Source organism: Crocodylus siamensis, chromosome 3, assembly GCF_052110815.1.
Source record: "Crocodylus siamensis isolate JL-2025a chromosome 3, ASM5211081v1, whole genome shotgun sequence".
Lineage (NCBI taxonomy): Eukaryota > Metazoa > Chordata > Crocodylia > Crocodylidae > Crocodylus > Crocodylus siamensis.
Window position 1 is genome coordinate 259,143,016 of NC_143397.1, and position 10,311 is coordinate 259,153,326.

The following is a 10,311-nucleotide window of genomic DNA, read 5'->3' on the forward strand; positions in this document are numbered from 1 at the left end:
TTCTCTGGACCCTCTCCAGGTTATCCGCATCTTTCTTGAAGTGCGGCGCCCAGAATTGCACGCAGTACTCCAGCTGCGGTCTGACCAGCGCCCGATAGAGGGGAAGTATCACCTCCTTGGACCTATTTGTCATGCATCTGCTGATGCACGATAAAGTGCCATTGGCTTTTCTGATGGTTTCATCACACTGCCGACTCATGTTCATCTTGGAGTCGACTAGGACTCCAAGATCCCTTTCCACTTCCGTGCCACCCAGCAGGTCATTTCCTAGGCTGTAGGTGTGCTGGACATTTTTCCTCCCTAGATGCAGCACTTTGCATTTCTCCTTGTTGAACTGCATTCTGTTGTTTTCTGCCCACTTGTCTAACCTGTCCAGGTCTGCTTGCAGCTGTTCCCTGCCCTCCGGCGTGTCCACTTCGCCCCATAGCTTAGTGTCATCTGCAAACTTGGACAGAGTACATTTCACCCCCTTCGTCCAAGTCGCTGATGAAGACATTAAAGAGTATCGGTCCAAGCACCGAGCCCTGCGGGACCCCACTGCCCACACCCCTCCAGGTCGAAACCGACCCCTCCACCACGACTCTCTGGGTGCGACCCTCCAGCCAATTCTCCACCCACCGGACTGTGCAGTCATCCAAGTCACAGCCCCTTAACTTGTTCACCAGTATGGGGTGGGATACCGTGTCAAAGGCCTTCCTGAAGTCCAAGTATTTGTTTAGATATTAAGGCTATAAGTTGTTGCTAAAAGCCTAATTATAGTTTAAGATGTAGTGAGGCCTTGTATAAAGTAAGGCCCAGTAAATTTAGCAAAGCCTAGAAGTAGTGAGGCTCTGCAGTGCAGTTAAAATTACCTTATCAAAGGAATGCAAGGCTCTTGTACTGCTGGTGGTCAGTCTATGGACAGTTGAAGAAAAAGGAATCTGAGTGGCCGTACGTTAACAGTGTCCTTCAGAAGCTATAAATTAGCTGAAATATCTGGAAACCATTCAGAAGGAAGATGCAGCTCTGTGAAAAGGATTAGTTAGCTGTTGCCTGGATCAGTGGGCCTGTGGACCTTGAGGAGCCCAAGAACTGCATTCCAGGGTCCTTCCCGGCACCCCTCAGACAGCGTTGTCCTGGGGACGCCTGACCTCGCTGAACTTTGTGGAAAGAGAAGCTTGCTGTGTATTGGGCATCAGAGGGACTGCCTGATAAGTTGCCGACACGAATTGCTTTTGTCTGTCATTGTTTGTCTTGTTACTATGCGTAGTTGTGTTTTTCTTAAGTCAATAAATCTTTCTTACCTTTCTACCCCCGACCACACTCTCAATTTAAACCCTCTGCAGGCTGCTGGGAGGCCCGCCCCTTTCCTTTATTGCCAGGGCTGTCTGCTCCCAGTTCCCAATGCAGCAAGGCTGGGAGCAAGGTGGTGCCTGCCAGTCCAGCTCCATGAGGCTGCCCAGTCCAAAGGGACTGTCATAGGGGTGGAAAAAGAAATCTTACCTAGGCAGAGGATACCTTTGGCCCTATGCCAAAATTTCTCTTTGCCCAGGGCCCCACTAATGGTTAACCCACTTCCGCATGCAGGGATTTGGGTCAGGGGGTAGAGCACTTGCTTTGCATGTGAGAGGTAGCAGGAGCAATGCCCACATTCTCCAGTATCTTGTGCTGCCTTTTGTCCTGGCATACCTGCTCTGGGGGTGCAGCTGAAATGGGGGCTGGGCAAAGGGCACCTTCCTCTGACCCTAGCAGGAGGCCTATTTTGCTGCCTTTGCTTGATCTTTCACTGGGGGGCCTGGAGCAGAGGTGCCTGGGGGCAGTTGTGGCAGAGACAGTGGGGTGGGATATGTCCCGGGGAGCTCCACGGTGGGGGGCCACAGCTCCAGCTACATGATACCCTCTGGGTGGAGAGGCCAGACTGAGGCCAGGTCCACCTTCACCTCAGCGGTGCTTGTGCCCCCTGGCTCAACCTGGATGCACCAAGGAGGCCGGGCGGACCCAGCCACAGCCCCCTGGCAGGCGCAGAGGGAACCTGCCCTCACCTGGTCAGGGACCTCCAATTTTCTGTTTGCCCAGGGCCCCAATAACTCTTAACCCTCTCCAGCACACAGGGCAGTTAGCTCAGATGGTAGAGTGCTTGCTTAGCATGCTAGAGGTAGCGGGATTGATGCTTGTGCTATCCAGTAGCTTATATTACCCTATCCCCAGGCTTGCCTGTGCTTCAACTAAAATGGAGGCTGGTTCAAAAGGCATGTTCTTCTGTGCCATGCAGGGGGGTGTTTTTGCTGCATGAGGGTTGTGGTGCACCCAGGCAAAAAAGCAACAGTAAGCAGCAGGCACAAGATAGGTCTTGGTTTGGGAAAGGGGTGATATGAGCCAGGAAGGAGTCAAACCTACAATCTTTTGATTCATCATCAAATGTGTTATCCATTGCAGCAGTGGCCCAGGCTTATCTTCGAGGGTGGCCGGCTGCTGCCAACAGACGAGCCAAGGAGGCCAGGCAGGCCCAGCCATAGCCCCTGGCAGGTGCAGGGGGAACCTGCCCTCACCTAGTGGTGGGGGCCTGCAAGACTTGAGGCCAGTGCAGTGTGCCACCTTGAGTCTCCCATGGGCTGACAGCCCCATCTTCTTTTGATAGCCTCAGCTGGGAGAGCGGAGGACTATGGGCTCGCTTCACGTAGAAAATCCTGAAAAAGGCTGTCTTGGTTTTGCATTCAAGAATTTGGGGTGCAGTTTCCCCCACCCCCTGCTCCTATCTCCTTGAAACGTGACAGGCTTTGTGGCTTCAGTAAAAGCTACCATCCCTGCAGTTTTCACCCCACTGTGGCTTAATACACATGTCATGAGTTTTGCTTTCAGAACTTTGGGGTGCAGTTTCCCAGAAACCCCTGCACCTATCATCCTGAAGCTTGGCACAAGTCATGCTCTCAGCAGAGGCTACTATTCGTGCAAGTTTCATCTGAATCAGCCAAAAGATAACAAAATTATAGATATATCATTGATTCCCTATGGCCAAATCTCCGAATCTTTTCTGAATCGATTCGGAAGCTCCAAATAGATTTGGAAAGCCTAAAGCTTCCTGCGATTCGATTTGAATTCAAAGATTCGACTTTCAAATCATCTGAATCATCTCCAAATCTGAATCATGATCTGAAGCTTTGCACAGCCCTACTGGCTACGGGGTCGGACCCAAAGAGTACTACTTGAAAGTAAAGTTTGTGGACGATACCATATTCTGGGGGAGGGCGTTCACACTACAGGACAGGCTGGGAACACAGGCCGACTTGGACACACTCTCAAGGTGGGCCAGACAAAACTGAATGGCTTTCAATGCAGAGAAGTGCAAGGTGCTGCACCTCAGTAGGAAGAACCCTGAGCGTACGTACGGGCTCAGCGGTGCTACGCTGGCTAGCACTACAACCAAGAGGAACTTGGAGGTCTTGATTGACCACAAGATGAATATGAGCCACCAATGTGATGCTGTGGCGGGCAAAGCAAACCAAACTCTGGCGTACATCCACCAATGCATTGCAAGCAAAACCAGGGAAGTCATCCTCCCCCTTTACTCGGCCCTGGTGAGACTGCAGCTGGAGTACTGAATCCAGCATTGGGACCCCCGCTTCAGGAAGGATGTGGAGAAGCTTTAAAGAGTCCAGAGGAGAGCCGCTCCTATGACCCAAGGCATGGAGGGCAGGCCATACGAGGAGAGGCTGAGGGACTTGGGACTTTGCAGTCTGGAGAAGAGAAGGCTCAGGGGGGACTTGGTGGCAGCCTATAACTTCATAAGAGGGGCACATCAGGACCTGGGAAAACAGCTGTTCACCAGAGCTCCCCAAGGGATTACAAGGTTTAACGGCCACAAACTCCAGGAAGGCCGATTTAGACTAGACATAAGAAAAAGTTCTTTACAGTGTGTGTGTCCTGGGCCTGGAACAAACTCCCCCCGAAGGTGGTACAAGCACCTACTCTGGCCTCCTTCAAAAATCAGCTGGATTTATTTCTTGCTGGGGTCACTTGATTCCAGCTGACTTCCCACCTATGGTGGGGGGGCTGGACCCGATGATGTCATGAGGTCCCTTGCAGCCCTTAATGTCTATGAAATCTATAAAATTGGAAGCCCCCCACCAAGCAAGAACAGTTACCCTCTGCACCTGCCAGGGGACTGTGCCTGGGCCCACCTAACCTTTTGGGCGCGTCTGCAGTCAGGTGGGGAGCATGAGTGTCGCTGAGGTAAAGGCAGCCCCAGGCCCAGCCTGGCCCGTCTGCCCAGCAGGTTGTCACACAGCCTGAGCTATGGTCCCCCAGCACCATCAGATGGACCGAGTCTGGCTTTGGTGGGGGCACAAGCTGTATCCCCAGACCTCCACTCTCCTGGGTTCTCTCCCAGCCTGGGCAGGGTGGTACGGGGTTGTCCCATCTTGTCCCTGAAGTGATGGTGCCCGTGGCAAGCTCTATGCCCACCCAGCTGTGCCCCCATGAACCCACCAGGGGGGAAAGAGAGTGCTAGGAAGCAGGATCACCATTCAACAGCAGCTGGCAGCTACTGCCTGAGTACTTGGCTAGTAGCAAAATGGATACCACATCTGACTATAGGTCAGAAGTTTATAGTTTTGACTCCTGCCTGGTTCATAGCCCTACGTTCTGAGTGCCTAGTGCTTGCCATTGTTTTTTTCACCGGGCTGCACCACACCCCTCAGACAGCAAAATAGGCCCACTGCAAGGGTCAGAGGAACGTGCCTTTTATCCAGCCTCCATTTCAGTGCTGCATCCTCAGCACAGGTATGCCGGGACAAAAGGCAACATGATAAGCTAGAGAACACAGGCATTGATCCTGCTACTTCTTATATGCTAAGCAAGGACTCTAGCCGCTGAGCTAATTACCCACAGAGGTGGAAGGTTTGAGCCTTTTCCAAAAAGCCTTCCACAGGAAGAGGGAGTGACTACCCAGACGAGGTGGCCTGAATCTTTTATCACTTTTCTGACCTCATCACCTGGTTCCAACCAGAAACAGGCATTATTTGAACCCTGCTGATGCAGACCAATCCTTGTAAAAGTTGTCAGCATCCCCTGAACACAATACGAGGGCGTCCTCTTCAGCCCAGTTGCCTAAGTGACCAGGTTGAGCCCAGGAGCCAGAATGAAAGCCAGAAGTGGAGGCTAGAACATCCCAAACAAAGGCAGATTTTTTCACAGGGTCACATGCCCCTTTAGCCCAGCCTCCATTACAGCCAGAACATAGAAGGAAACGCGATGCACTGGAAAATGCAGCCATCAATCCCACTACTGCTCGCATGCAAAGCAAGCGCCAACTAGCATACTCCCCAGAGCCACCGCCCTGCTCCTATTCCCACAGGCCAGCACGTCTCTTCCCAACCCCATGCCAGCCACAGCTCCCCTCACACCCACAGTGTCATAAGGATTTCATCAAAAGTGAGCCTATAGTCCTCCACTTCCCCAGCTCAGCTATCAAAAAAAGATGGGGCTGTTGGCCCAGGGGTGACTCAAGGTGGCATGCTGCATTGGCCTCAGGTCTCACTGGTCTCCATGAGCAGGTTTCTTCAGGCATAGCTCCTGGGAACAACAAGGCAGACACACAGGCCTGGGTGGAGGGGTGTGTGGCTGCCAAGCTGGGCTTTCAGGTGAGGCAAAAGTGCCCTCCGCCTAGTCACAATTTCCATTTCCAACCCCACACCAGCCCCTTCAGACTGGGCAGAGTCTTGGAGCTGGAGCGGTGGGCCCCACCTCATGCCCAGGCTTGCTGCATTGCCCAAGAAGAGCCGGAGCCACAAAGCCTGTGGGCGAGCTCTACACCCACATGCCAGGGCCTCTGTGAGCCGCCAGGAGGGAAAGTGGGTGGTGGGCTCCAGGCAGGGGTCTAGGGAGCAGGCTTGCCCTTCACCAGCAGCTGGAAGCAACAAGGTGTGTTTGGGCCAGTGTTGCACTGGGTAATGTGTCTGATTACAGATCAGATGATTGTAGGTTTAACTCTGGCCTGGCTTGTACTGCTTCTTCTCTGAGCCAAAAGCTCTCTTGCGCTTGATGGTGGTCTTTTTGCCAGCCTGCATCTCATGCCTCATCTCCTTCTACACCCTTCTCCAGCCTCATGCAACAGTCCTACAAGATGCACAGCAGAAGGCAGAGCTCCTCCAAAGACCCCGCCATGCTTCCCCAGGGCCCCAGAGCAAATACAAACATGCTACTTGCCCCTGCCTCCTTTTTAGTTGCAGCCATGACAGGATAAAAGGTAACACAAGATGCTGGAAAACACGTGCATTGATCCCACAACCTCTTGCATGCTACGCAAGCGCTCTACTAGATGAAATAATTCACCAACACACAGGCTTGGACTATATTGAGGCCCTGGGCAGATAGAAAATTGGAGGCCACCTGCCAGGGAACTCCTATTGGTCTCACCTGGCCTCCTTGGCACGATCAGGACAAGCAAGGGGGCATGAGTGCCATTGAGGTGAAGGCAGTCCCAGCCCCTCTGCCCAGCGACTGTCGTACAGCTGGAGCTGCATCCCCCAGCACCATGGGCCAAGGTGGGCTAGCATGAGCATGACTTCCGCCTCACACTGCCTACCCACTCTTCTGGCCTCAGGCAGCAAAATAACCCTTCTGCAAGGGGCACAAGAGAAGGCAGAGCTTCTCCAAAGACTCCCGCCTGCAGCCTGCTTGCGCTGGGGGCCTGAGGACATGAGAACATGCAGTTTGCACTGTGGCAGGCCAGTAGGGGGCACTCCTGTGTTGAGTCACCTACCTCCCCGCACCCGACCACCTTCCCAGCTCCGAGCGCCTCCCTAGGGGTGCTTCGCATCTGGCTGTCCCCCTTCCTGAAGCACACTCTCTAGCCTGGGGGTAATGTAGATGCCACCACCCTGAGAAGGGACTGTCTCGGCCCTGTGTCCTCGGGGAAACACAGGTCTAATAGTCCTATGGGTACTCAACCCAGGACAGGCACTTGGGGCATTTCCCCAGGCCGGGGGCCAAAAAGGAAAGTCTCCCTTAGTCCACAGACCTAAGGGGTCTCTTAGGCATAATTTAGACCCACCCCTCAATAAGTCTCCCACACTGGTCACAAAGGAGAACTTTATTGATTACAGGGGTAGGGTGAAAATAGGGTACAAGATTGAGCAATATCATAGAAATCCCCTAGAGCAACACAGTCTGGCTGAGGTAGCCTTTTGATCACGTATCTGAGTTACTGCCAGCTAAATATCTAACTGTATCTCAAGTAGCTTACTCACAAGCATCATCCCGAGGCTGTTGGAGATCCCCTCTGGAGGCAGGCTGTTGCTACCTCATGAGTTATGGGGGAGAGAGCCAGTTTCAGATGGTAAAGCTCCTCTGAGTCCCCCGCATGGCTGCTGCCCCCTCCTCCTGGGCAGTCTTAACTTATATAGCCCCTGTGACCTCATTTGCCTGGTCCAGTGGAGGCCAGCACTGGTTGGCTGTCAGCCAACCGATTTGAAATACATCACTAGTTGCCGGGCAGACTCCAGCCCACCAGGTAGAAGCCCCTCCTCCAGGTAGGTGACACCAGTCACGTAGGCAGAGGGAGCAGGTTTCCCCCCTCCCTCAGGACTGTATCCAGCTCAGGTGACCTAAAGAGATAGGGTAAGGGTGCGTCTCCTCTGCTGGGTCCATCCTAATCACATTGTCACAGCACAGAGATTTTGGGTAGAAACAAAAGTGGCTTCCTGCCACATGCACCAGCCTCCATTTCAGCTGCACCTGCACAAAAGGCAACACAACCTGCTGGACAACGCAGGGATCAAAACTGCTACCTCTCACATGCTAAGCGATCACTCTATGAGCTGAACTAAATCCCCTGCCTTTGGCCATAAGGCACAATTTCTTGGGGCCCTGGGAAAACAGAAAATTGGAAGCCACCAGGGGACTGATTCTGGGCCCTTCTGTCCTCTTTGTCATGTCTGGAGCAAGCCAGGGGCATAAGCACTACTGATGTGAAGGCAACCCTGGCCCTGGCTCCTCTGCCCAGTGGCTGTTGCACAGCCAGAGCTGCGGTCCCCTCGCACTGCATGCCGGGACGGGACCAGGGACAGGGCCACAGCTGGCTTGGGTGGGAGATGGGAGGGAACACGAGCTCCTGCCCCGGCTGCCCGCCCGCCCCTCTGTTGGCACCTCTGCTGGGGCGGGACGTGGGACGAAGCTGGTCCGTCCTGTCCCAGCGGGGCTGGTGCCAGCAGCTGCTCACAGAAGGCAGGAGCAGGAATCGGAGAGGGACTGGGGCTGCCCGTGGGGCCTCCTGCAGCAGACAGCCCCAGGAAGAAAGGAGTGGAGAAGGGAGGCCACAAACTCAAAAGGAGGGCCCTGACCACGCGCGTGCCTCCGCCACTTTGTGAAGGGTGGTGAGAACCTGCCCCCCAAGAGTCACAGGCTTGCGGTGCTGCCAACTGCAGACTGGCTAAGACCAAATACTTTCCTTTGAGCTGGAAAGAAACCAGAGAGCTAAGGATTTTCTACAACAAAGCAAGCCCATAGTCCTCCACTCTCCCAGCTGACCTAGTAAAGGAAGATGGGGCTGTCGGCCCCAGGGCGACTCCAGGCGGCACGCTGCACTGGCCTCAGGTGCCGCAGTCCTCCACGCACAGGCTCCTTCAGGCACAGCTCCTGTGACTGACAAGGCAGACACGTGGGCCCAAGCTTTGGGCAAAGCCAAAGGTGCCCTCCAGCTAGGCATGATTTCTAGTTCCACCCCCACACCAGCCCCTTTGGACTGGGCAGCCTCCTGGAGATTGACCGGTGGGCCCCACCTCATGCCCTGCCTTGTTGCGCTGCCCAAGCATAAGTGGGGCCAAAGAGATGGCTGGTGAGCTCTGCCCCCTTCCACCTGCATCCCCGCAAGCCCGCCGCGGAGGAAAGGGGGCACTGGGCTCCAGGCGGGGTACCGGGAAGTGGGATCGCCCTTCACCACAGCTGGGTGGTGTGTCTTGGATAATGTGTCTGACTGTGGGCCTGAACCTTGTAGCTTTGATGCCTTCCCTGGCTTGTGCAGCCTTTTTTCCAAGCCAAGAGCTGTCTTGTTCCTGCTGCTGCTTCTTGCTTTTTTTGCCTGGCCGCACCACAGCCCTCATGCAGCAAAACAGCCCCCTGCAAGGCAGAGGGGAACGTGCCTTTTGGCCCAGCCTCCCTTTCAGCCAGAGCCGCCAGGCAGGCAGGCATGATGGGACAAAAGACAAAGCAGGTACTGGAGAATGCAGGCAGCAATCTCACTACTTCATGCATGCAAAGCGCTCTACCATCTGAGCTAATTCCCCAGGAAAAAAGAAAGGGAACCTGCCAACCCCAAATGCCTGTAGCCAGGATGCCCGCCTGGGCCATGCTGCAGCTGGTGCTCCAAGGAGCCAGTGATTGGCATGGGCCAACCTGCCCGTTAATCTGCTCCTGCCTGCACACTCCCCTGGCCGACTGCCCCCCTCCCATTGCCGCAGGCCAGCATGCCTCTTCCCCGCTCCCCGCCAGCCGCAGCTCCCCTCACACCCACCCTCTGCCCCAGTGGCACCACGTAGTGGATTTTCACGAGATGCCTGCCAGCTCCGGTCCTGTCAGCCGCAAACTCAGGAGATCTTCAGCTTCACTCCAGGATGCCCCCACCACCGAGCTCCCTGCCACAAATCCCACCCTATTGCCTCCTTCACCACTGCCAAATGATCAAGTCCTGCAAATGCAGGAATGGGGCATGGAGGCCAGAAGCCCACTGGCAAGCTCTACACCCACCCACTTGCACCCCTGTGAGTCCGGCAGGAGGGAAAGGGTCACTGGGCCCCAGGTGGAGCACCAGGAAGCGGGCTCACCACCAGTGGGGTTATGGATAAGGCTTCTTACTACAGATCAGAATATTGTAGGTTTGACTTCTTCCTGGCTCATGGTACCTTTTTTGTCATCCAAGATCTCTCTTGTGCCTGCCACTTGCTGCTGCTTTTGGCCCAGGCACCCCACAGCACTCATGCAGCAAAACAGCCCTCCTGCCAGAGCCAGAGGAAGCTGCTCTTTGGCCCAGCCACCACTTCACTTGCAGCCCCAACAAAAGGCAACACAGGCTATAGGAGAATGCAGGCATTGATCCCACAACCGCTCACGTGCTAAGTGAGTGCTTTACTCTCTGAGCTGATGCCACTGTATGTGGATCCCTGGAAGATGTTTTGGGGACCCTGGACAAACAGAAAATTGGAGGCCCCCCAACAAGCAAGAGCAGTTTCCCTCTGCACCTGCCAGGGGGCTGTTGCTGGGCCTTCCTAGCCTTTTTGCTGCTTCTGCGGTCAGCCCGCGGGCACAAGCATCGCTGAGGTAAAGGCGGTCCCAGCCCCA